At 43.0% G+C, this 23,482-nt stretch overlaps 1 pseudogene; it reads right to left on the reverse strand.

The window, feature by feature from the left end:
* Nucleotides 1-8,885: 8,885 nt before the first annotated feature.
* LOC140599568 (myosin light chain 4 pseudogene) lies at nt 8,886-22,789 on the reverse strand (annotated as a pseudogene).
* Between the last annotated feature and the right edge of the window lie 693 nt (nt 22,790-23,482).

Here is a 23,482-nt window from a genome sequence, read left to right on the forward strand (position 1 = left end):
CCGCTGAGACCTGCGTGTACCCCAACTTCACCTGCTGCACACGGAGAGTTGGGTGGTTTGGGTAAACTCTGGTGCACTCCCTCCCCCACCCCGCGCCTTCAGCTGCACCTGCCAGCGCCACAGCACCACCCTCCTCCCCGAGGTTGCACCACCCCAGAGTCGTTCTGGGGGCCCCAGGGGTGCCTGGAGCTGGAGGGTCTGGGTAGAGGACCCCTCAGTCCCACCTCCACTGTGTGCAACCCCCAGTCACCCCCACATTCCATCCCACACACACATCCCTATGCACCCCACCCCCATCCCCAAGACCCCTGAGCCTCTTCCTGCCCTGCCCGCATCCCCCTGGGACCCCCGCCATAAGTACCCCACACCCTACTCCCCATGCCCCTGCCCACCTGGGTCCTCCGCTTGCACCCCTGCACCAGCCCTGCTCCAAGCAGTCCAAAACCCCTCCCGAGGACCTTAGTACCCCACCTCACCTTCACATCTAGGATCCAGCTGTTTTCAGGATTCAAGGATTTTTCAAGGATTTGAAGGATTCAAGGATTTTTTTTTTAATTAATTTTTATTGGTGTTCAATTTACCAACATACAGAAAAACACCCAGTGCTCATCCCGTCAAGTGTCCACCTCAGTGCCCGTCACCCATTCCCCTCCAACACCCGCCCTCCTCCCCCTCCACCACCCCTAGTTCGTTTCCCCGAGTTAGGAGTCTTTATGTTCTGTCTCCCTTCCTGATATTTCCCAACATTTCTTCTCCCTTCCTTTATATTCCCTTTCACTATTATTCATATTCCCCAAATGAATGAGAACATACACTGTTTGTCCTTCTCCGACTGACTTATTTCACTCAGCATAATACCCTCCAGTTCCATCCACGTTGAAGCAAATGGTGGGTATTTGTCGTTTCTAATTGCTGAGTAATATTCCATTGTATACATAAACCACATCTTCTTTATCCATTCATCTTTCGATGGACACCGAGGCTCCTTCCACAGTTTGGCTATTGTGGCCATTGCTGATAGAAACATCGGGGTGCAGGTGTCCCGACGTTTCATTGCATCTGAATCTTTGGGGTAAATCCCCAACAGTGCAATTGCTGGGTCGTAGGGCAGGTCTATTTTTAACTCTTTGAGGAACCTCCACACAGTTTTCCAGAGTGGCTGCACCAGTTCACATTCCCACCAACTGTGTAAGAGGGTTCCCTTTTCTCCGCATCCTCTCCAACATTTGTGGTTTCCTGCCTTGTTAATTTTCCCCATTCTCACTGGTGTGAGGTGGTATCTCATTGTGGTTTTGATTTGTATTTCCCTGATGGCAAGTGATGCAGAGCATTTTCTCATGTGCTTGTTGGCCATGTCCATGTCTTCCTCTGTGAGATTTCTCTTCATGTCTTTTGCCCATTTCATGATTGGATTGTTTGTTTCTTTGGTGTTGAGTTTAATAAGTTCTTTATAGATTTTGGAAACTAGCCCTTTATCTGATACGTCATTTGCAAATATCTTCTCCCATTCTGTAGGTTGTCTTTTAGTTTTGTTGACTGTATCCTTTGCTGTGCAAAAGCTTCTTATCTTGATGAAGTCCCAATAGTTCATTTTTGCTTTTGTTTCTTTTGCCTTTGTGGATGTATCTTGCAAGAAGTTACTGTGGCCAAGTTCAAAAAGGGTGTTGCCTGTGTTCTCCTCTAGGATTTTGATGGACTCTTGTCTCACATTTAGATCTCTCATCCATTTTGAGTTTATCTTTGTGTATGGTGAAAGAGAGTGGTCCAGTTTCATTCTTCTGCATGTGGATGTCCAATTTTCCCAGCACCATTTATTGAAGAGACTGTCTTTCTTCCAGTGGATAGTCTTTCCTCCTTTATCGAATATTAGATGACCATACATTTCAGGGTCCATTTCTGGGTTCTCTATTCTGTTCCATTGATCTATGTGTCTGTTTTTGTGCCAGTACCACACTGTCTTGATGACCACAGCTTTGTAGTACAACCTGAAATCTGGCATTGTGATGCCCCCAGCTATGGTTTTCTTTTTTAAAATTCCCCTGGCTATACGGGGTCTTTTCTGATTCCACACAAATCTTAAAATAATTTGTTCTAACTCTCTGAAGAAAGTCCATGGTATTTTGATAGGGATTGCATTAAACGTGTACATTGCCCTGGGTAACATTGACATTTTTACAATATTAATTCTGCCAATCCATGAGCATGGAATATTTTTCCATCTCTTTGTGTCTTCCTCAATTTCTTTCAGAAGTGTTCTATAGTTTTTAGGGTATAGATCTTTTACCTCTTTGGTTAGGTTTATTCCTAGGTATCTTATGCTTTTGGGTGCAATTGTAAATGGGATTGAGTCCTTAATTTCTCTTTCTTCAGTCTCATTGTTAGTGTATAGAAATGCCATTGATTTCTGGGCATTGATTTTGTATCCTGCCACGCTACCAAATTGCTGTATGAGTTCTAGCAATCTTGGGGTGGAGGCTTTTGGGTTTTCTATGTAGAGTATCATGTCATCGGCGAAGAGGGAGAGTTTGACTTCTTCTTTGCCAATTTGAATGCCTTTAATGTCTTTTTGTTGTCTGATTGCTGAGGCGAGGACTTCCAGAACTATGTTGAATAGCAGTGGTGAGAGTGGACATCCCTGTCTTGTTCCTGATCTTAGGGGAAAGGCTCCCAGTGCTTCCCCATTGAGAATGATATTTGCTGTGGGCTTTTCGTAGATGGCTTTTAAGATGTCGAGGAAAGTTCCCTCTATCCCAACACTCTGAAGGGTTTTGATCAGGAATGGATGCTGTATTTTGTCAAATGCTTTCTCTGCATCTAATGAGAGGATCATATGGTTCTTGGTTTTTCTCTTGCTGATATGATGAATCACATTGATGGTTTTACGAGTGTTGAACCAGCCTTGTGTCCCAGGGATAAATCCTACTTGGTCATGGTGAATAATTTTCTTAATGTGTTGTTGGATCCTATTGGCTAGTATCTTGTTGAGAATTTTTGCATCCATGTTCATCAGGGATATTGGTCTGTAATTCTCCTTTTTGGTGGGGTCTTTGTCTGGTTTCGGAATTAAGGTGATGCTGGCCTCGTAGAACGAATTTGGAAGTACTCCATCTCTTTCTATCTTTCCAAACAGCTTTAGTAGAATAGGTATGATTTCTTCTTTAAACATTTGATAGAATTCCCCTGGGAAGCCATCTGGCCCTGGACTCTTGTGTCTTGGGAGGTTTTTGATGACTGCTTCAATTTCCTCCCTGGTTATTGGCCTGTTCAGGTTTTCTATTTCTTCCTGCTCCAGTTTTGGTAGTTTGTGGCTTTCCAGGAATGCGTCCATTTCTTCTAGATTTCCTAATTTATTGGCGTACAGCTGTTCATAATATGTTTTTAAAATCGTTTGTATTTCCTTGGTGTTGGTAGTGATCTCTCCTTTCTCATTCATGATTTTATTAATTTGAGTCTTCTCTCTCTTCTTTTTAATAAGGTTGGCTAATGGTTTATCTATCTTATTAATTCTTTCAAAGAACCAACTCCTGGTTCTGTTGATCTGTTCCACAGTTCTTTTGGTCTCGATATCATTGAGTTCTGCTCGAATTTTAATTAACTGTCTTCTTCTGCTGGGGGTGGGGTCTATTTGTTGCTTTTTCTCTAGTTCCTTTATGTGTAAGGTGAGCTTTTGAATTTGAGATCTTTCCAGTTTTTGAATGGATGCTTGTATTGCGATGTATTTCCCCCTCAGGACTGCTTTTGCTGCATCCCAAAGATTTTGAACGGTTGTATCTTCATTCTCATTAGTTTCCATGAATCTTTTTAATTCTTCCTTAATTTCCTGGTTGACCTTTTCATCTTTTAGCAGGATGGTCCTTAACCTCCACGTGTTTGTGGTCCTTCCATACTTCTTGTTGTGATTAAGTTCTAATTTCAAGGCATTATGGTCTGAGAATATACAGGGGACTATCCCGATCTTTTGGTATCGGTTCAGACCCGATTTGTGACCCAGTATGTGGTCTATTCTGGAGAAAGTTCCATGTGCACTTGAGAAGAATGTGTATTCAGTTGAGTTTGGATGTAAAGTTCTGTAGATATCTGTGAAATCCATCTGGTCCAGTGTATCATTTAAAGCTTTCGTTTCTTTGGAGATGTTGTGCTTAGAAGACCTATCCAGGGTAGAAAGAGCTAGATTGAAGTCACCAAGTATAAGTGTATTATTATCAAGGTATTTCTTCAGTTTGGTTATTAATTGGTTTAAATATTTGGCAGCTCCCACATTCGGGGCATATATATTGAGGATTGTTAAGTCCTCTTGTTGGATAGATCCTTTGAGTATGAGATAGTGTCCCTCTTCATCTCTCACTATAGTCTTTGGGGTAAATTTTAATTTATCTGATATAAGGATGGCAACCCCTGCTTTCTTTTGAGGACCATTTGAATGGTAAATGGTTCTCCAACCTCTTATTTTCATGTTGTAGGTGTCCTTCTGTCTAAAATGAGTCTCTTGTAGACAGCAAATAGATGGGTCCTGCTTTTTTATCCAGTCTGAAACCCTGCGCCTTTTGATGGGGTCATTAAGCCCGTTCACGTTCAGAGTTACTACTGATAGATATGAGTTTAGTGTCATCATATCTATTCAGTCCTTGTTTTTGTGGATTTTTCCACTGAACTTCTTCTTAAAGGGGAATTTTAAGAGTCCCCCTTAAAATTTCTTGCAGAGCTGGTTTGGAGGTTACATATTCTTTCAGTTGCTGTCTGTCTTGGAAGCTCTTTATCTCTCCTTCCATTTTGAATGAAAGCCTTGCTGGATAAAGTATTCTTGGTTGCATGTTCTTTTCATTTAGGACCCTGAATATATCCTGCCAGCCCTTTCTGGCCTGCCAGGTCTCTGTGGAGAGGTCTGCTGTTACCCTAATATTCCTCCCCATAAAAGTCAGGGACTTTTTTTCTCTTGCTGCTTTAAGGATTTTCTCCTTATCTTTGGAATTTGCAAGCTTCACTATTAAATGTCGAGGTGTTGAACGGTTTTTGTTGATTTTAGGGGGGGATCTCTCTATTTCCTGGATCTGAATGCCTGTTTCCCTTCCCATATTCGGAAAGTTTTCAGCTATGATTTGTTCAAATACATATTCTGGCCCTCTGTCCCTTTCGGTGCCCTCAGGAACCCCAATTAAACGTAGGTTTTTCTTCCTCAGGCTGTCATTTATTTCCCTTAATCTATCCTCATGGTCTTTTAATTGCTTGTCTCTTTTTTCCTCAGTTTCCCTCTTTGCCATCAACTTGTCTTCTATGTCACTCACTCGTTCTTCCACCTCGTTAACCCTCGTCGTTAGGACTTCTAGCTTGGATTGCATCTCATTTAATTGATTTTTAATTTCTGTCTGATTGGATCTAAATTCTGCAGTCATGAAGTCTCTTGAGTCCTTTATGGTTTTTTCTAGAGCCACCAGTAGCTGTAAAATAGTGCTTCTGAATTGGCTTTCTGACATTGAATTGTAATCCATATTTTGTAACTCTGTGGGAGAGTGGGCTGTTTCTGATTCTTTTTTTTGAGGTGAGGTTTTCCTTCTAGTCATTTTGCTCAGTGCAGAGTGGCCAAAAACAAGTTGTATTGGGAAAAGGAGAAAAAGAGAGAGAAGGAAAGAAAAGAGAAAAAGAAAAAAGAGAAAGGAAAAAAAGGGGGAAAAAGAGAAGAAAAAGAAAGAAAAAGAAAGAAAGGAGATAAAAGAAAAAAAAGGGGGGGTGGGGCGGGGTAAGCAATCAGAAATCAAAAAGAAAGAAAGAAAAAAAAAAAGAACAAAACAAACAAATAAAAAAAAACACACACACAAAAAAAAAACAAAAACAAAAACAAAAAAAACCAAAAGCAAAAACCACGGGGAGTATCTTCCGATTCTGTATACTTTAAGTCCCTTGACTTCCCTTGGAACTGGTCCGTCTCGCTGGTCTTCTGGGGGAGGGGCCTGCTGTGCTGACTCTCAGGTGTTAGCACTTGGGGGAGCTGCTCTGCCCCTGCCTGGTGCAGGGCTCAGTGGGGGTTGTTCACCCCGTGAGGCCCCAGGAGGAAGCCACAGTGGCGGGGGCAGCTCTGGGACCCTGGGGTCAGCTCCCGCAGTAGCTCCGGGTCTCTCCGGCTGCAGGGCCTGGGGGCTCCTGGGCGGGGCCGCTGATCTGCTCAGTTCCAGGCAGGAGCGTCCTCGCTGTCCTGGGCCCTCCCGGCCTCTGCCTGTCCCGAGGGGGAGGCCGGATCCTGGGCTGTGTCCCGGCGCCCTGTGCTCCGGGGCCTGCGCTGTTGGATTCGCGCTCCCGCCCCGCAGCCCCCTCCGCGGAGCCGCCGCCCGAGCCCCTCCGAGCTGTTCCCGGAGCCGCGCCGCCCCCTCCGCGGAGCTTCTTCCTCCGCCCGAGCCGCCGCTGCCGAGCTGTTCCCGGAGCCGCGCAGCCCCCTCCGCGGAGCCGCCGCCCGAGCCCCTCCGAGCTGCTCCGGGTCCCGCCGAGCGCTGCAGCCCTTAGGGAGCTCGGCGCATCTCCCGGGGCGCAGTTCCTCTGTTACTGTCCCAGGGAGCCCGAGGGCATCCCCGCCTTTCTGGGGATCCTGCTCCAATTCCCCGGGAGGCCTTTCCGCGGGGAAGGTCGGTGCAGCTCCTGCTCCTCCGGGACGGGGCTCTCCTGTCCTGGGGACACTCGCCCCGGCCTCAGCCCGGCTCCTCGCGGGCCCCTCCCCCTCGGAGGCCTTTTGTTTCTTTATTTCTTTTTCCCCGTCTTCCTACCTTGATAGAAGCGCAAACTCTTCTCACTGTAGCGTTCCAGATGGTCTCTCTTTAAATCTCAGGCCGAATTCGTAGATTTTCAGGATGATTGGATGGTTTTCTAGGTAATTTGTTGAGGACAAGTGACCTGGAGACCCTACTCCTCCGCCATCTTGCCCCTCCCCCCGGATTCAAGGATTTTTACTAAATCCACGATCTTACAATCCGGGTGAGGGGCGTCCCAGCCAGGTGTCCTGGGGTTGCCTGATGCGGTTTTCGGGGAGGCAAGACCCTGGTGCTCCGTGCTGCTGGTCGGGTTCCCCGCCCAGCTCAATTCTCCAACAGCTCACTCAGGACTGTGCTATGGCCTCTGGTTTTCTGGGATTTTCCAGAGAAGCCTTCGGATCCCAGGCTCAGCTCTTCCAATTTCCATTACCATTTCTGTGCCTTTGCTCCTTGCCATCTGTTCAGTCTCCCATTTGGTAAGTAACGTTTGATCACATTTGTCTTTCTCCTCTTCCTTTTGCATTCTGGTTATTTATTTATTTATTTATTTATTTACTTATTGTTGGAGTTCAATTTGGCAACATATACCATAATGCCCAGTATTCATCCCATCAAGTGCCCCACTCAGTGCCCGTCACCCAGTTACCCCCACCCCCACCCCACCCAACTCCCTTTCTACCACCCCTAGTTCGTTTCCCAGGGATAGGAGTCTCTCATGTTCTGTCTCCCTTTCTGATATTTCCTACTCATTTTTTCTCCTTTCCCCTCTATTCCCTTTCACTATTATTTATATTCCCCAAATGAATGAGACCATACAATGTTTGTCCTTCTCTGATTAACTTATTTCACTCCCCATAATACCCTCCAGTTCCATCCACGTCAAAGCAAATGGTGGGTATTTGTCGTTTCTAATGGCTGAGGAATATTCCATTGTATACAGAGACCACATCTTCTTGATCCATTCATCTTTCGATGGACACTGAGGCTCCTTCCACAGTTTGGCTATTGTGGACATTGCTGCTAGAAACATCGGGGTGCAGGTGTCCCGGCATTTCATTGCATTTGAATCTTTGGGGTAAATCCCCAGCAGTGCAATTGCTGGGTCGTAGGGCAGGTCTATTTTTCACTCTTTGAGGAACCTCCACACAGTTTCCCAGAGTGGCTGCACCAGTTCACATTCCCACCAACAGTGTAAGAGGGTTCCCTTTTCTCCGCATCCTCTCCAACATTTATGGTTTCCTGCCATGTTAATTTTCCCCATTCTCACTGGTGTGAGGTGGGATCTCATTGTGGTTTTGATTTGTATTTCCCTGATGGCAAGTGATGCGGAGCATTTTCTCATGTGCGTGTTGGCCATGTCTAGGTCTTCCTCTGTGAGATTTCTGTTCATGTCCTTTGCCCATTTCATGATTGGATTGTTTGTTTCTTTGGTGTTGAGTTTAATAAGTTCTTTATAGATCTTGGAAACTAGCCCTTTATCTGATACGTCATTTGCAAATATTTTCTCCCATTCTGTGGGTTGTCTTGAGTTTTGTTGACTGTATCCTTTGCTGTGCAAAAGCTTCTTATCTTGGATGAAGTCCCAATAGTTCATTTTTGCTTTTGTTTCTTTTGCCTTCGTGGATGTATCTTGCAAGAAGTTACTGTGGCCAAGTTCAAAGGGTGTTGCCTGTGTTCTCCTCTAGGATTTTGATGGAATCTTGTCTCACATTTAGATCTCTCATCCATTTTGAGTTTATCTTTGTGTATGGTGAAAGAGAGTGGTCTAGTTTCATTCTTCTGCATGTGGATGTCCAATTTTCCCAACACCATTTATTGAAGAGACTGTCTTTCTTCCAATGGATAGTCTTTCCTCCTTTATTGAATATTAGTTGACCATAAAGTTCAGGGTCCACTTCTGGGTTCTCTATTCTGTTCCATTGATCTATGTGTCTGTTTTTGTGCCAATACCACACAGTCTTGATGACCACAGCTTTGTAGTACAATCTGAAATTTGGCATTGTGATGCCCCCAGCTGTGGTTTTCTTTTTTCTTCTTTTATTTTTTTTAAGATTTTATTTATTTTTTCATGAGAGAGGCCCCCCGCCTGCAGACAAAGAGAAAATCCAGGCCCTCCCCACCTTTTTTTTTTTTTTTTTTTTTTTGGCCCAGAACCTTGCCAGGACTCTTTATTTACAGGGAGGGCTATGGGCCTGGGATGCCCTCAGGGCTGCATGCAATGATGAGTCCAGAACCTTAGCTCCAGCTCAGTTACTCTGGGCTTCTTGCTTCACTTGCCCCAGAAAGGCTGAGGCCAAGGGCCAGGCACCCTGGACGAGTCTGTTTCACCCAGACATGATGTGTTTGACAAAGGCTTCGTAATTGATACAGCCATTGGCATCCTCTTGCCCAGCCAACAGCTGCTCCACTTCGGCCTCAGTCATCTTCTCTCCCAGGGTGGCAAGGACATGGCGAAGCTCAGCACCCATGACTGTCCCATTGCTCTCCTTGTCAAACACACGCAGCCCCTCCACAAAGTCCTCATAGGTGCCCTGCTCCTTGTTGCGGGAGATGTGCTGCAAGATTGGCAGGAACGTCTCAAAGTCCAGCATCTTGGCATTCATCTCTTCAGGCTTGGGTTTGCCCAGGACGCGCAGCACCTCCGCATTGGTGGGGTTCTGGCCCAGTGCCCGCAGTACGTCTCCACACTGCCCATAGGTGATCTTCATCTCTCCAGTAGGTGTCCGGTCAAACAACGAGAAAGCCTCTTTGAACTCTTCGATCTGGTCAGCAGTGAAGTCTATCTTTACACTCTTGGGATCAAAGGCAGGTTCCTTGGGGGGTTCAGGAGCTGGGGCAGGGGCAGGGGCTGGGGCAGCCTTGGCTGCTTCCTTCTTAGGCTCGGGCTTCTTGGGAGGCAGAGGGAGAAGCAGGCCCCATGCAAGGACCCCGATGTGGGACACTATCTGGGGATGCCAGCATCACGCCCTGAGCCAAAGGTAGGCGCTAAACCAGTGAGCCACCCAGGGATCCCCTGGTTTTCTTTTTTAATATTCCTCTGGCTATTCGGGTCCATTCTGATTCCACACAAATCTTAAGATGATTTGTTCCAACTGTCTGAAGAGAGCCCATGGTATTTTGATAGAGATTGCATTAAACGTGTAAATTGCCCTGGGTAACATTGACATTTTCACAATATTAATTCTGCCAATCCATGAGCATGGAATATTTTTCCATCTCTTTGTGTCTTCCTCAATGTCTTTCAGAAGTGTTCTGTAGTTATTAGGGTATAGATCCTTTACGTTTTGGTTAGGTTTATTCCTAGGTATCTTATGCTTTTGGGTGCAATTGTAAATGGGATTGACTCCTTAATTTCTCTTTATTCAGTCTCATTGTTAGTGTCTAGAAATGCCACTGACTGCTGGGCATTGATTTTGTATCCTGCCACACTGCCAAATTGCTGTATGAGTTCCAGCAATCTTGGGGTGGAGGCTTTTGGGTTTTCTATGTAGAGTATCATGTCATCAGTGAAGAGGGAGAGTTTGACTTCTTCTTTGCCAATTTGAATGCCTTCAATGTCTTTTTGATGTCTGATTGCTGAGGCGAGGACTTCCAGTACCATGTTGAATAGCAGTGGTGAGAGTGGACATCCCTGTCTTGTTCCTGATCTTAGGGGAAAGGCTCCCAGTGCTTCCCCATTGAGAATGATATTTGCTGTGGGCTTTTTGTAGATGGCTTTTAAGATGTTGAGGAATGTTCCCTCTATCCCTACACTCTGAAGAGTTTTGATCAGGAATGGATGCTGTATTTTGTCAAATGCTTTCTCTGCATCTAATGAGAAGATAATATGGTTCTTAGTTTTTCTCTTGCTGATATGATGAATCACACTGATTCTTTTACGAGTGTTGAACCAGCCTTGTGTCCGGGGAATAAATCCTTGTTGGTCAAGGTGAATAATTTTCTTAATGTATTGTTGGATCCTATTGACTAGTATCTTGTTGAGAATTTTTACATCCATGTTCATCAGGGATATTGGTCTATAATTCTCCTTTTTGGTGGGGTCTTTGTCTGGTTTTGGAATTAAGGTGATGCTGGCCTCATAGAACGAATTTGGAAGTACTCCATCTCTTTCTATCTTTCCAAATAGCTTTAGGAGAATAGGTATGGTTTCTTCTTTAAACGTTTGATAGAATTCCCCTGGGAAGCCATCTGGCCCTGGACTTTTGTGTCTTGGGAGGTTTTTGATGACTGCTTCAATTTCCTCCCTGGTTATTGGCCTGTTCAGGTTTTCTATTTCTTCCTGTTCCAGTTTTGGTAGTTTGTGGCTTTCCAGAAATGCATCCATTTCTTCTAGATTGCCTAATTTATTGGCATATAGCTGTTCATAATGTTTTTAAAATTGTTTGTATTTCCTTGGTGTTGGTAGTGATCTCTCCTTTCTCATTCTTGATTTTATTAATTTGAGTCTTCTCTCTCTTCTTGTTAATAAGGCTGGCTAATGGTTTATCCATCTTATTAATTCTTTCAAAGAAACAACTCCTGGTTGTGTTGATCTGTTCCACAGTTCTTCTGGTCTCGATTTCGTTGAGTTCTGATCGAATCTTTATTAACTCTCTTCTCCTGCTGGGTGTAGGATCTATTTGCTGTTTTTTTCTCTAGCTCCTTTATGTGTAAGGTTAACTTTTGTATTTGAGTTCTTTCCAGTTTTTGAATGGATGCTTGTATTGCAATGTATTTCCCCCTCAGGACTGCTTTAGCTGTATCCCAAAGATTTTGAATGGTTGTATCTTTATTCTCATTAGTTTCCATGAATCTTTTTAATTATTCCTTAATTTCCTGGTTGACCCTTTTATCTTTTACCAGGATGGTCTTTAACTTCCACGTATTTGAAATCCTTCCATACTTCTTGTGATTTAGTTCTAATTTCAAAGCATTATGGTCTGAAAATATGCAGGGGATGATCCCAATCTTTTGGTATCAGTTAAGACCTGATTTGTGACCCAGTATGTGGTCTATTCTGGAGAAAGTTCCATGTGCACTCGAGAAGAATGTGTATTCAGTTGCGCTTTGATGTAAAGTTTTGTAAATATCTGTGAAATCCATCTGGTCCAGTGTATCATTTAAAGCTCTTGTTTCTTTGGAGATGTTTTGCTTAGATTATCTATCAATTCCATAAAGTGCCATGTTCATGTCTCCCAATATAAGTGTATTATTATCTAAGTATGTCTTAACTTTGGTTATTAATTGATTGATATACTTGGCAGCTCCCACATTCGGGGCATATATATTGAGGATTGTTAAGTCCTCTTGTTGGATAGATCCTTTAAGTATGATAGAGTGTCCCTCTTCATCTCTTACTACAATCTTTGGGATAAATTTTAATTTATCTGATATGAGGAAGGCTACCTCTGCTTTCTTTTGAGGACAATTTGAATGGTAAATGGTTCTCCAACCTTTTATTTTCAGGCTGGAGGTGTCCTTAGGTCTAAAATGCGTCTCTTGTAGACAGAAAATAGATGGGTTTTGTTTTCTTTTATCCAGTCTGAAACCCTGTGCATTCTGATGGGATCATTAAGCCCATTCACGTTCAGAGCTACTATTGAAAGATATGAATTTAGTGTCATGATAATACCTATTTAGTCCCTGTTTTTTTGGATTGTTTCCTTGGGCTTCTTCTTTCTTTAAGAGAGTTCCCCCTTAGTGGTGGAAGGGGAGGTGGGCAGGGGTTGGGGGTGACTGGGTGACAGGCACTGAGGTGGGCGCTTGATGGGATGAGCACTGGGTGTTATTCTATACGTTGACAAATTGAACACCACTAAAAAATAAATTTATTTTAAAAAAAGAGTCCCCCTTAATATTTCTTGCAGAGCTGGTTTGGAGGTCACATATTCTTTCAGTTTCTGCCTATCTTGGAAGCTCTTTATCTCTCCTTCTATTCTGACTGAGAGCCTTGCTGGATAAAGTATTCCTGGCTGAATGTTCTTCTTATTTAGGACCCTGAATATATCCTGCCAGCCCTTTCTGGCCTGCCAGGTCCCTGTGGAGAGGTCTGCTATTAATCAAATACTCCTCCTCATAAATGTTAGGGATCTCTTGTCTCTTGCTGCCTTAAGGATCTTCTCTTTATCTTTGTAATTTGCAAGTTTCACTATGAAATGTCGGAGTGTTAAACAGTTTTTATTGATTTTGGGGGGGGGATCTCTTTATCTCCTTAATCTGAATGCCTGTTTCCTTTCCCAAGTTGGGAAGTTCTCAGCTGTGATTTATTCAAATACACTTTCTCGTCCTCTGTCCCTTTCGGCGCCCTCTGGAACCCCAATTAAACATAGATTTTTCCTTCTGACACTGTCATTTATTTCCCCTAACCTTTCCTCATGATCTTTTAATTTGCTTTCTCTTTTTCCTCAGCTTCCTTTCTTGCCATCAACTTGTCTTCTATGTCACTCACTTGTTCTTCTACCTCATTAACCCTTGTCATTAGGACCTCCAGTTTGGATTGCGTCTCATTCAATTGATTTTTAATTTTGGCCTGATTAGATCTAAATTCTGCAGTCATGGAGTTCTTGAATCCTTTATGGTTTTTTTTGTTTTTGTTTTTGTTTTTGTTTTTGTTTTTGTTTTTAGAGCCACAAGTAGCTTTATAATTGTGCTCCTGAATTGGCTTTCTTTTTTTAATTAATTAATTTATTTATTCATGAAAGAGAGAGAGAGAGAGAGACAGGCAGAGGGAGAAGCAGGCTCCATGCCGGGATCCCGACGTGGGACTCCATCGCAGGACTTCAGGATTGTGCCCCGGGTCAAAGGCAGGCACCAAACCGCTAAGCCACCCAGGGATCCCCCGGAATTGGCTTTCTTACATGGAATTGTAATCTATATTCTGTAACTCTGTGGGAGCGAGTACTGTTTTTGATTCTTTCTTTTGTGGTGAGTTCTTTCTTGTCATTTTGCTCAGTGCAGAGTAGTTAAAAACAAGTTGTACTGGAAAAAGAAGAAAAATAGAGGAAAAAAGCGGGGGTGGGGGAACAAACAAAACAAAAAACAAGGAGGGGTATCCTTTGATTGTATATACTGTAAATCCCTCGACTTCCCCTGGAACTTTCCAGTGCTGCTTGGTCAAGAACTTGCTCTTCCCCTGTCCTTCCAGCTGGTTTTCTGGGGGCGGGGCCTGCTGTGCTGATTCTCAGGTGTGTGTACCTGGTGGAACTGCCCAGCCCCCATATAGGTGTATGGCTCAGTGGGAGCTGTTTGTCCTGTGAGGCCCCAGCTCCCTGGCAGCCCTGCCTAATCCCAGGTACAAGGTGACACCAGGAGGAACAACAGTGGTGGCGCCCAGCTCTCCCAACTCTGGAGTCAGCTCCCGCAGTAACTACTGCAGCTCCCAGCCCACAGAGGCCTGGATGCCCTGGGGGTGGGGGGCTCTGCACAGCTCGGGCCTCCCAGCAGCAGGAGTGTCCTTGCTGCCCTGTGTCCTCCTGGCCTCTGCCTGTCCCAGGGGGAGCACCGGATCCTGGGCTGTGTCCCCAGTGCCCTGGGCTCCTGGGCCTGCGCCACTAGAATTGGACTCCTGGAGCCACACAGCCCCCTCTGCATGGAGCTGCCACCAGAGCCGCTGCCCTGGCTGCTCCTGGGGCCCCGCGAGGTGCACCCTGCAGCCCCTTAGGGAGCTCGGCCCACAGTGTATGGCAGGCTCTCCCCGGGTTGCAGTTCCTCTGTTAGTGCCCCTGGGAGCCTGAGGGCATCCCTGCCCCTCCTGGGATCCTGCCTGAGCTCCCTGTGAGCGCCTTTTCATCTGGGAAGATTGGTAAAGCTCCTGCTTCCTCGGGACTGGGCTTTCCTGTCCTGGGGGCACTCGCTGCCCGGCCTTAGCCCGGCTCCTCATGGGGGCCCCTCCCCCTTGGATGCTTTTTTATTTCTTTTTTTTTTCCATCTTCCTGCCTTGATAGAAGTGCTAACTCTTCTCACTGTAGCATTCCAGTTGTTCTCTCTTTAATTCTCAGGTCAAATTCGTAGCTTTTCAGGATGATTTGAAAATTATCTAAGTAAGTTGGTGGGGACAGGTGACTTGGGGACCCTACTCTTCCACCATCTTGCCCCACCTCCAAATCCATTGTCTTGAAGCATTTCCCATGTGTTTTATTCTAGGAGTTATACAGTATAGAAATTTCATCCATTTGAGTTGTTTTCTGTATATGGTATAAAGTAAGAGTCCGACTTCTTTCTTTTACATGTGGATATCCAGTTTTCCCAGGACCATTTAATGAAGAGAAAATACTTTCCCATTGACACCCTTATCAAGGATTGTTTGGCCACATATCCAAGAGCTTATTTCTGGGCTTTCTACCCTGTGCCTTTGGTCTATGTCTGTCTTTATGCCAACACTTCATGGCTTTGATTACTGTAGCTTTGCAGTATGTTTTGAAATCAGGAGGTTTGAGGCCATCAGCTTTTCTTTCTCAAGATTGCATTGGCTATTTGGGGTCCTTTGGGCTTCTGCATGAATTTTAGGATTTTTTTTCTCCTTCTGCAATATCCTTGAATCTGGGGATCTCTTTGGGTAGAATGGGCATTTTAACAATATTAATTCTTCCAACCTATGATCATGGGATATCTTTCCATTTATTTTAGGGTTTTCTTTAATTACTTTCAGCAACATTTTGCAGTTTTTATAGTACACAAGTCTTTCACTTACCTGGATAAGTTTATTCATAAATATTTTGTTCTTTTTAATGCTATTTAAAATGTTCATATTTTGAACTATCTTCGCACTGCAGGTATAAATCCAATTTAGTGTGTTGTTGAATTTAGTTTCCTCTTATTTTGTTGAGGATTTCCGCATCAACGTTCATAAAGGATATTGGCTGCTAGTTTTCCTTTCTTGTCATGTTCTTGTTTGGCCTTGGTAATAGGGTCATGCTGCTTCATAAAATGAGTTTAGGAGGATTATTTCCTCTTTAATTTTTTGGAATATTTTGAGAAAGTTTGGGTTAATTTTTCTTTAAATGTTTGATGAAATATGGGCAGCCCAGGTGAATCAGCAGTTTAGCGGCGCCTTCAGCCCAGTGCGTGATCCTGAAGACCAGTCCTGTGAATAAATAAATAAAATCTTTTTTAAAAAGTTTGATGAAATCCTCCATTGAAACCATCTGGTTCTGGGATCCCTGGGTGGCGCAGCGGTTTAGCGCCTGTCTTTGGCCCAGGGTGCGATCCTGGAGACCTGGGATCGAATCCCACATCGGGCTCCCGGTGCATGGAGCCTGCTTCTCCCTCTGCCTGTGTCTCTGCCTCTCTCTCTCTCTCTGTGTGACTATCATAAATAAAAAAATAAAAATTAAAAAAAAAAAGAAACCATCTGGTTCAAGTTTTTCTTTGTTGGGATGGTTTTGATTCCTGGTTAAATATCTTTGAGTTATAGATCTGCTCAGAATTTTTATTTCTTTATGATTCAGTCTTGCTAGGTTTTATGGCTGTAGGAATTTACACATTTCTTCTGCATTATCCAATTTATTTTGGTATTCATTGTTCACAATAGGCTCTTCTGATCCTTTTTATTTTTTTTAAAGTTTCTTGAAATTATTTATTCATGAGAGACACAGAGAGAGAGAGAGACAGAAACACACAAGCAGAGGGAGAAGCAGGCTCCATGCAGGAAGTCTGACATGGGACTCGATCCCTGGACTCCAGGATCACACCCTGAGCCAAAGGCAGATGCCCAACCCGCTGAGGCACCCAGGCATCGCTGATCCTTTTTATTCCTGTGGCATCAATTGTAATGTTTATCCGTTTCATTTTTGTTTTTTGAATCTTCTCCTTTTTTCTCAGTTATTCTAGCTACAAGTTTGTCAAGTTTGTTGATCTTTTCATAAAATTAGCTCTTAGTTTCAATACTTTTTCTATGGTTTTCTATTCTGTTTCATTAATTTTTTCTCTAAATGTTACCTTTCTTCTGGTAACTTTGAGTTAGTTCATTATTTTTTTTCTCTAGTTCCTTAAGCTGTAAAGTTAGGTTATTGATTTAAGATCTTCCTTTCTTCCTTTCTCTCTCTCTCTCTCTCTTTCTTTATTTCTTCTGTAGATATGTACCACTATAAACCTCCTTCTTAGCACTGCTTGTGCTATATTCCCAGTGTTCATCATCCCAGGATCCTGGGATCGAGCCCTGCATCAGGCTCTCTGGTCAGTGGAGAGTCTGCTTCTCCCTCTCCCTCTGTGTACTATCTCTCTCAAATAAAATCTTTTTTTTTTTAAAGAGTGTTTGTGTAATTTTTACTTATATATGGGTTGTTTTGTTTTGTTTTGTTTTGCTGTTGATCTCTAGTTTCATTCCACTGTGGTCAGAAAAGTGAGTTGGTATGACTCAGTCTTTTTAAATTTGTTAAGACTTGTTTTGTGGCCCAACATGTGATCTATCCTGGAGAATGTTCTGTGTGCACTTGAGAAGCAGGTACTACACTGCTTCTTTTGGGTAGAATGTTCTGTATATTTCTCTTAGGCACAGTTTAATCAGTAGTGTTATTCATGTACTCTGTTTCCTTACAGATGTTCAGTCTGGTTGTTTGGTCTGTTGCTGAAAATGAGATGTTGAAATTTCCTACTGTAATTGGATTACTATATCTCCCTTCAGATCTGTCAGTGTCTGCCTCACATATGTGGGTGCTCTCCTGTGGAGATGGAGAGTGGAGCCACCCCAGGCTAACATGCCACAGGTACTCCCTCCTTGTCAAGGTTCAGAATACTCTTTTGAATAAATGCTTTCAATTTTTTTTATGCTTTTGGTCAATTTCCAGTCTTTATATACTTGTTTTGACAACTTTGTCCCATTTTGCTGTTAGATTTCAGGAAGAGGGTTTGCTGAATTCCTCAGTCAGTCATTTTTAAAGGGTTGTGCAGTCTCCCCACTCCCCCCCTTATTCATACATGGAAAGAGGCACTAGAAGGTAGATTTCATGGACCTGGGAAGAGAAATGTGTCCTACAGCATAACTTGTGCTGGAACCCTTCCCCTTTCAGCACACAGCCCTCCCAGGATCCATTCAGGAATCAGGATGATGTGTCACAGACATTGGAGCCATCAGCTCAATGCCCTTGCCTCAGGGTCTCCATTGCACCCTCTGGCCAAGTCCCTAGCACTTCTAGACACCTGCAACATGATTCTAAACTTCTTGTGATGGGACGGAAAATAATGAGCATTGGAGACAGTTACTTTCTCAATATTTCCTGTCTCATTTGGCATAAAGTGAATTTTACTCAAATTTTATCTATGGATGGTCCTGTATGATTCTCTAAACTAATTTTAAAAGATATTTTTGCATAAGCATCCTGGATTAGTAATTGCCTATATAAGAAGTAGGTATAACCAAAGTACTGTGAGACAGTCAGCTTTTTTACTTCTAAATTAATATTATTTGAGATTCTCTAATTGTATGACTATAAAGACATAGCGAATAGCTCAAGATCTACAATAAGAACACTATGTATCTCATTTATAGGTTATTTAATTTTTCAAAATGTTATCATTAAAGGTGCCTGGCTGGCTGTCAGTGGAGCATGCAACTCTTGGTCTCAGGGTCATGAGTTCAAGCCTCATGTTGAGTGTAGAGATTATTTAAATATTAAGAAAAATACTTCAAAATTTTTTGAAAAATAAATAAAATGCTATTATTAGTAAGCTGGCCCAGTAAACTCCTTTAAAATCCTTGGTTTTAATTCTAAATTGTGATTGTCCAAAAAATAACCCATTTACTCTTCCAGCCAGCAACTCTCCATTGAGTATCTATTTTAGTCTGCTTGGGCCACCATAACAACAAACCATAGACCGGGGGATCTACATAGCAGACATTTATTTTTCATATTTTTATGGGTTGAGAAGTCTAAGATCAAGGTGCCAACTGATTTGGTTCCTGGCTTACAGCCAGCCAGTTTCTTACTATGTCCTCACATGGTGGAGAGAGCTCTGGTCTCTTCCTCTTCTTATTAGGATACTAACCCCCTGGTGGAGGCTTTATACTCATCACCTCATCTAAACCTTTTGTTTATCTGGAGATGTCTTAATTGCTCTCTCACTTCTTGGATGGGAGTGTCAGAGGGAGAGAAGAGAGAGAGTCTTTTTTTTTTTCATTCTTGATTTTTTATTTTTTATTTATTTTTTTTTTATTGGAGTTCAATTTGCCAACACATAGCATAACATGCAGTGCTCATCCTGCCAAATGCCCCCCTCATTGCCCGTCACCCAGTAACCCCAACCCCCCGCCCACCTCCCTTTCCACTACCCCTTGTTCGCTTCCCAGAGTTAGGTGTCTCTCATGCTTTGTCACCTTCACTCATATTTCCACTCATTTTCTCTCCTTTCCCCTTTATTCCCTTTCACTATTTTTTATATTTCCCAAACGAATGAGACCATATAATGTTTGTCCTTCTCTGATTGACTTATTTCACTCAGCATAACACCCTCCAGTTCCATCCATGTCGAAGCAAATGGTGGGTATTTGTCACTTCTAACGGCTGAGTAATATTCCACTGTATACATAAACCACATCTTCTTTATCCATTCATCTTTCGATGGACACCAAGGCTCCTTCCACAATTTAGCTATTGTGGACATTGCTGCTAGAAACATCAGGGTGCAGGTGTTCCGGCATTTCACTGCATCCGTATCTTTGGGGTAAATCCCCAGCAGTGCAATTGCTGGGTCATAGGGAAGTTCTATTTTTCACTCTTTGAGGAACCTCCACACAGTTTTCCAGAGTGGCTGTACCAGTTCACCTTCCCACCAACAGTGCAAGATGGTTCCATACCCAGCATGGAGCCCAATGTGGGGAACAATCTCATGACCCTGAGATTGTGACCTGAGCCAAAATCAAGAGTTGATGCTTAACTGATTGAGCCACCTAGGTGCCCCTCTCCCTCATTTTTGAAGGACAGTTTAGCCAGCTACAGAATGCTTAGTTGACAGTTTTCTTTTCTTTTACACTGACCTACAAGTTTTCTAATGAAAAATTGACTTATGAGAAGCTTTTGCACAGCAAAGGATACAGTCAACAAAACTAAGACAACCTACAGAATGGGAGAAGATATTTGCAAATGACATATCAGATAAAGGACTAGTTTCCAAGATCTATAAAGAACTTATTAAACTCAACACCAAAGAAACAAACAATCCAATCATGAAATGGGCAAAAGACATGAACAGAAATCTCACAGAGGAAGACGTAGACACGGCCAACATGCACATGAGAAAATGCTCTGCATCACTTGCCATCAGGGAAATACAAATCAAAACCACAATGAGATACCACCTCACACCAGTGAGAATGGGGAAAATTAACAAGGCAGGAAACCACAAATGTTGGAGAGGATGCAGAGAAAAGGGAACCCTCTTGCACTGTTGGTGGGAATGTGAACTGGTGCAGCCACTCTGGAAAACTGTGTGGAGGTTCCTCAAAGAGTGAAAAATAGACCTGCCCTACGACCCAGCAATTGCACTGCTGGGGATTTACCCCAAAGATTCAGATGCAATGAAATGCCGGGACACCTGCACCCCGATGTTTCTAGCAGCAATGTCCACAATAGCCAAACTGTGGAAGGAGCCTCGGTGTCCATCGAAAGATGAATGGATAAAGAAGATGTGGTCTATGTATACAATGGAATATTACTCAGCCATTAGAAATGACAAATATCCACCAGTTGCTTCAACGTGGAGGGAACTGGAGGGTATTATGCTGAGTGAAGTAAGTCAATCGGAGAAGGACAAACAGTGTATGTTCTCATTCATTTGGGGAATATAGATAATAGTGAAAGGGAATATAAGGGAAGGGAGAAGAAATGTGTGGGAAATATCAGAAAGGGAGACAGAACATAAAGACTCCTAACTCTGGGAAACAAACTAGGTGTGGTGGAAGGGGAGGAGGGCGGGGGGTGGGGGTGACTGGGTGACGGGCACTGAGGGGGGCACTTGACGGGATGAGCACTGGGTGTTATTCTGTGTGTTGGTAAATTGAACACCAATAAAAAATAAATTTATTTTAAAAAAAGGAACTGAAAAAAAAGAAAAAAATGACTTATGATTTTATTTAGAATTCCTTGTATGAATCAAAACCACAATGAGATACCACCTCACACCAGTGAGAATGGGGAAAATTAACAAGGCTCCTGCTTCCTAGCCACAAATGTTGGAGAGGATGCAGAGAAAAGGGAACCCTCTTGCACTGTTGGTGGGAATGTGAACTGGTGCAGCCACTCTGGAAAACTGTGTGGAGGTTCCTCAAAGAGTTAAAAATAGATCTTCCCTACGACCCACCAATTGCACTGTTGGGTATTTACCCCAAAGATTCAGATGCAATGAAACGCCGGGACACCTGCACCCCGATGTTTCTAGCAGCAATGTCCACAATAGCCAAACTGTGGAAGGAGCCTCGGTGTCCATCAAAAGATGAATGGATAAAGAAGATGTGGTTTATGTATACAAAGGAACATTACTCAGCCATTAGAAATGACAAATACCCACCATTTGCTTCGACATGGATGGAACTGGAGGGTATTATGCTGAGTGAAATAAGTCAATCGGAGAAGGACAAACAGTGTATGTTATCATTCACTTGGGGAATATAAATAATAGTGAAAGGGAATAAAGGGGAAAGGAGAAAAATGAGTGGGAAATATCAGAAAGGGAGACAGAACATGAAAGACTCCTAACTCTGGGAAACGAACTGGAGGCAGTGGAAGGGGAGGAGGGCGGGGGGCGGGGATGACTGAGTGGCGGGCACTGAGGTGGGCACTTGATGGGATGAGCACTAGGTGTTATTCTGTATGTTGGCAAATTGAACACCAATAAAAAATGAATTTATTATTTAAAAAAGGAATAGAGATATAAAGGATAACCAAATGGAAATTTTGGGGACTAAACAATACAATAACCAAGCTAAAAGTCCAACTGGGGAATGGGAGGGGCAGAGAAAGGAATCAGTGAACCTGAAGATAGGACAATAGAACTTACCCAATCCAGGGATCTCTGGGTGGCTCAGCGGTTGGAGCCTGCCTTTGGCCCAGGTCGTGATCCTGGAGTCCCAGGATCGAGTCCCACATCGGGCTCCCTGCATGCATGGAGCCTGCTTCTCCCTCTGCTTGTGTCTCTGCCTCTCTCTCTCTCTCTCTCTCATTAATAAATAAAATCTTTAAAAATAAAAAAACCTTACCCAATCTGTAGTAACATAGAATAGAGTGAAAAAATGTGAACGAGGACCTGTGGGACTATTACAAAAGATTTAACATTAGTATCATCGAAGTCCTGGAAAGAGAGAAGAACAGCAGTCGGGCTGGAAAAGTACTCAAAGAAATAGTGACTTAAAATGAAGGAGATTCTCACACCTGCTCAACATGGATGAACTTTGAGGACATTATGTGAATGAAATAAGCCAGACACAAGAAAGATACAGTATGATTCCATTTATATTAGGTCCCTAGAGCAGTCAAATTCATAGAAACAGAAAGTAGAGCAGTGGTTACTGGGGGCTGGGGAGAAGAGGAAACAGGGAGTTTTCAATGGGGACAGTTTCAGTTTTACAGGATGAAAGGGTTATAGAGCTAATTAGCATTGATGGATACACAACAATGTACATATAACAACACTGAACTATACACTTAAAAATGATATATTTTATGTCCCCCGTGTTGTGCCCTTTACAATGTTCTAAAAAATTAGGACTTGCTCTTTGGAAGACTTTGGTAAGAGAATGATGAAAAGATAAGCTGCCAAGTGAGAGAAAATATTTGTAAACCACATATCTGACAAATGACTAGTCTCCAGGATACATACAGAACCCCCAAATTTCAAAAGTAAACAGTTCTATCAGAAAATGGACAGAAGACCTGGACAGATATTCCACCCAAGAAGATAATCAGATGGCAAATGAAACCATTCTGCAGCAATCACACTGCTAGGCATTTATCCTAGAATAATGAAGATGATAATCACACAGAAATCTGTACCTGAATGTTTATAGCAGGCTTATCTGAAACAGCCCCAAACTGGGAGGGATCTAAATAGCCATCAGTGGGTGAGTGGCTCCACAGGTTGTAGTACATCTATGCCATGGAACATTACTCACCCGTAAAAAGGAACGGACTACCGACAGTTGCAACACTATTCATGAATTGCCAAAGAATTATGCAAAGTGAAAAAGAGCCAATCTCAAAAGGTTTCATGCAGGTTGCTCCATTCTTAAAATCACAAAAGTAGCAAATATAAGTTGTCATGGTTGAAGTGTTAAGATGGGAGGGAAGTGGATCTGGCTGAACCCAAAAAAGGGTAACATGAAGAATCCTTGTGATAGAAACATTTTGTAGCTAGCCTGTATCAGTGTCATCAATTTCAATCTCCTGGTTGTCATCACACTATAGTTTTGTGAGATACTACTATTGGGGGAAATTGGGTAAATGATGCCTGAGCTTTCTATATAGTTTCTTTCAACTGCATTATGATTCAAGAATGATCTCAGAAGATAAAACTTAACTGAAAAAGGTTACCATATAATAAAATACAACACACCTAGTCATCCCCACCCCCTGCCCACCTCCCTTTCCATCACCCCTTGTTCGTTTCCCAGAGTTAGGAGTCTCTCATGTTCTGTCTCCCTTTCTGATATTTCCCACTCATTTTTTCTCCTTTCCCCTTTATTTCCTTTCACTATTTTTTTCTATTCCCCAAATGAAGGAGACCATATAATGCTATATGTTGGCAAATTGAACTCCAATTTAAAAAAAATACAAAAAGAAAAG

The sequence above is a fragment of the Vulpes vulpes genome, chromosome 7 (genome assembly GCF_048418805.1).
Source record: "Vulpes vulpes isolate BD-2025 chromosome 7, VulVul3, whole genome shotgun sequence".
Taxonomy (NCBI): Eukaryota; Metazoa; Chordata; class Mammalia; order Carnivora; family Canidae; genus Vulpes; species Vulpes vulpes.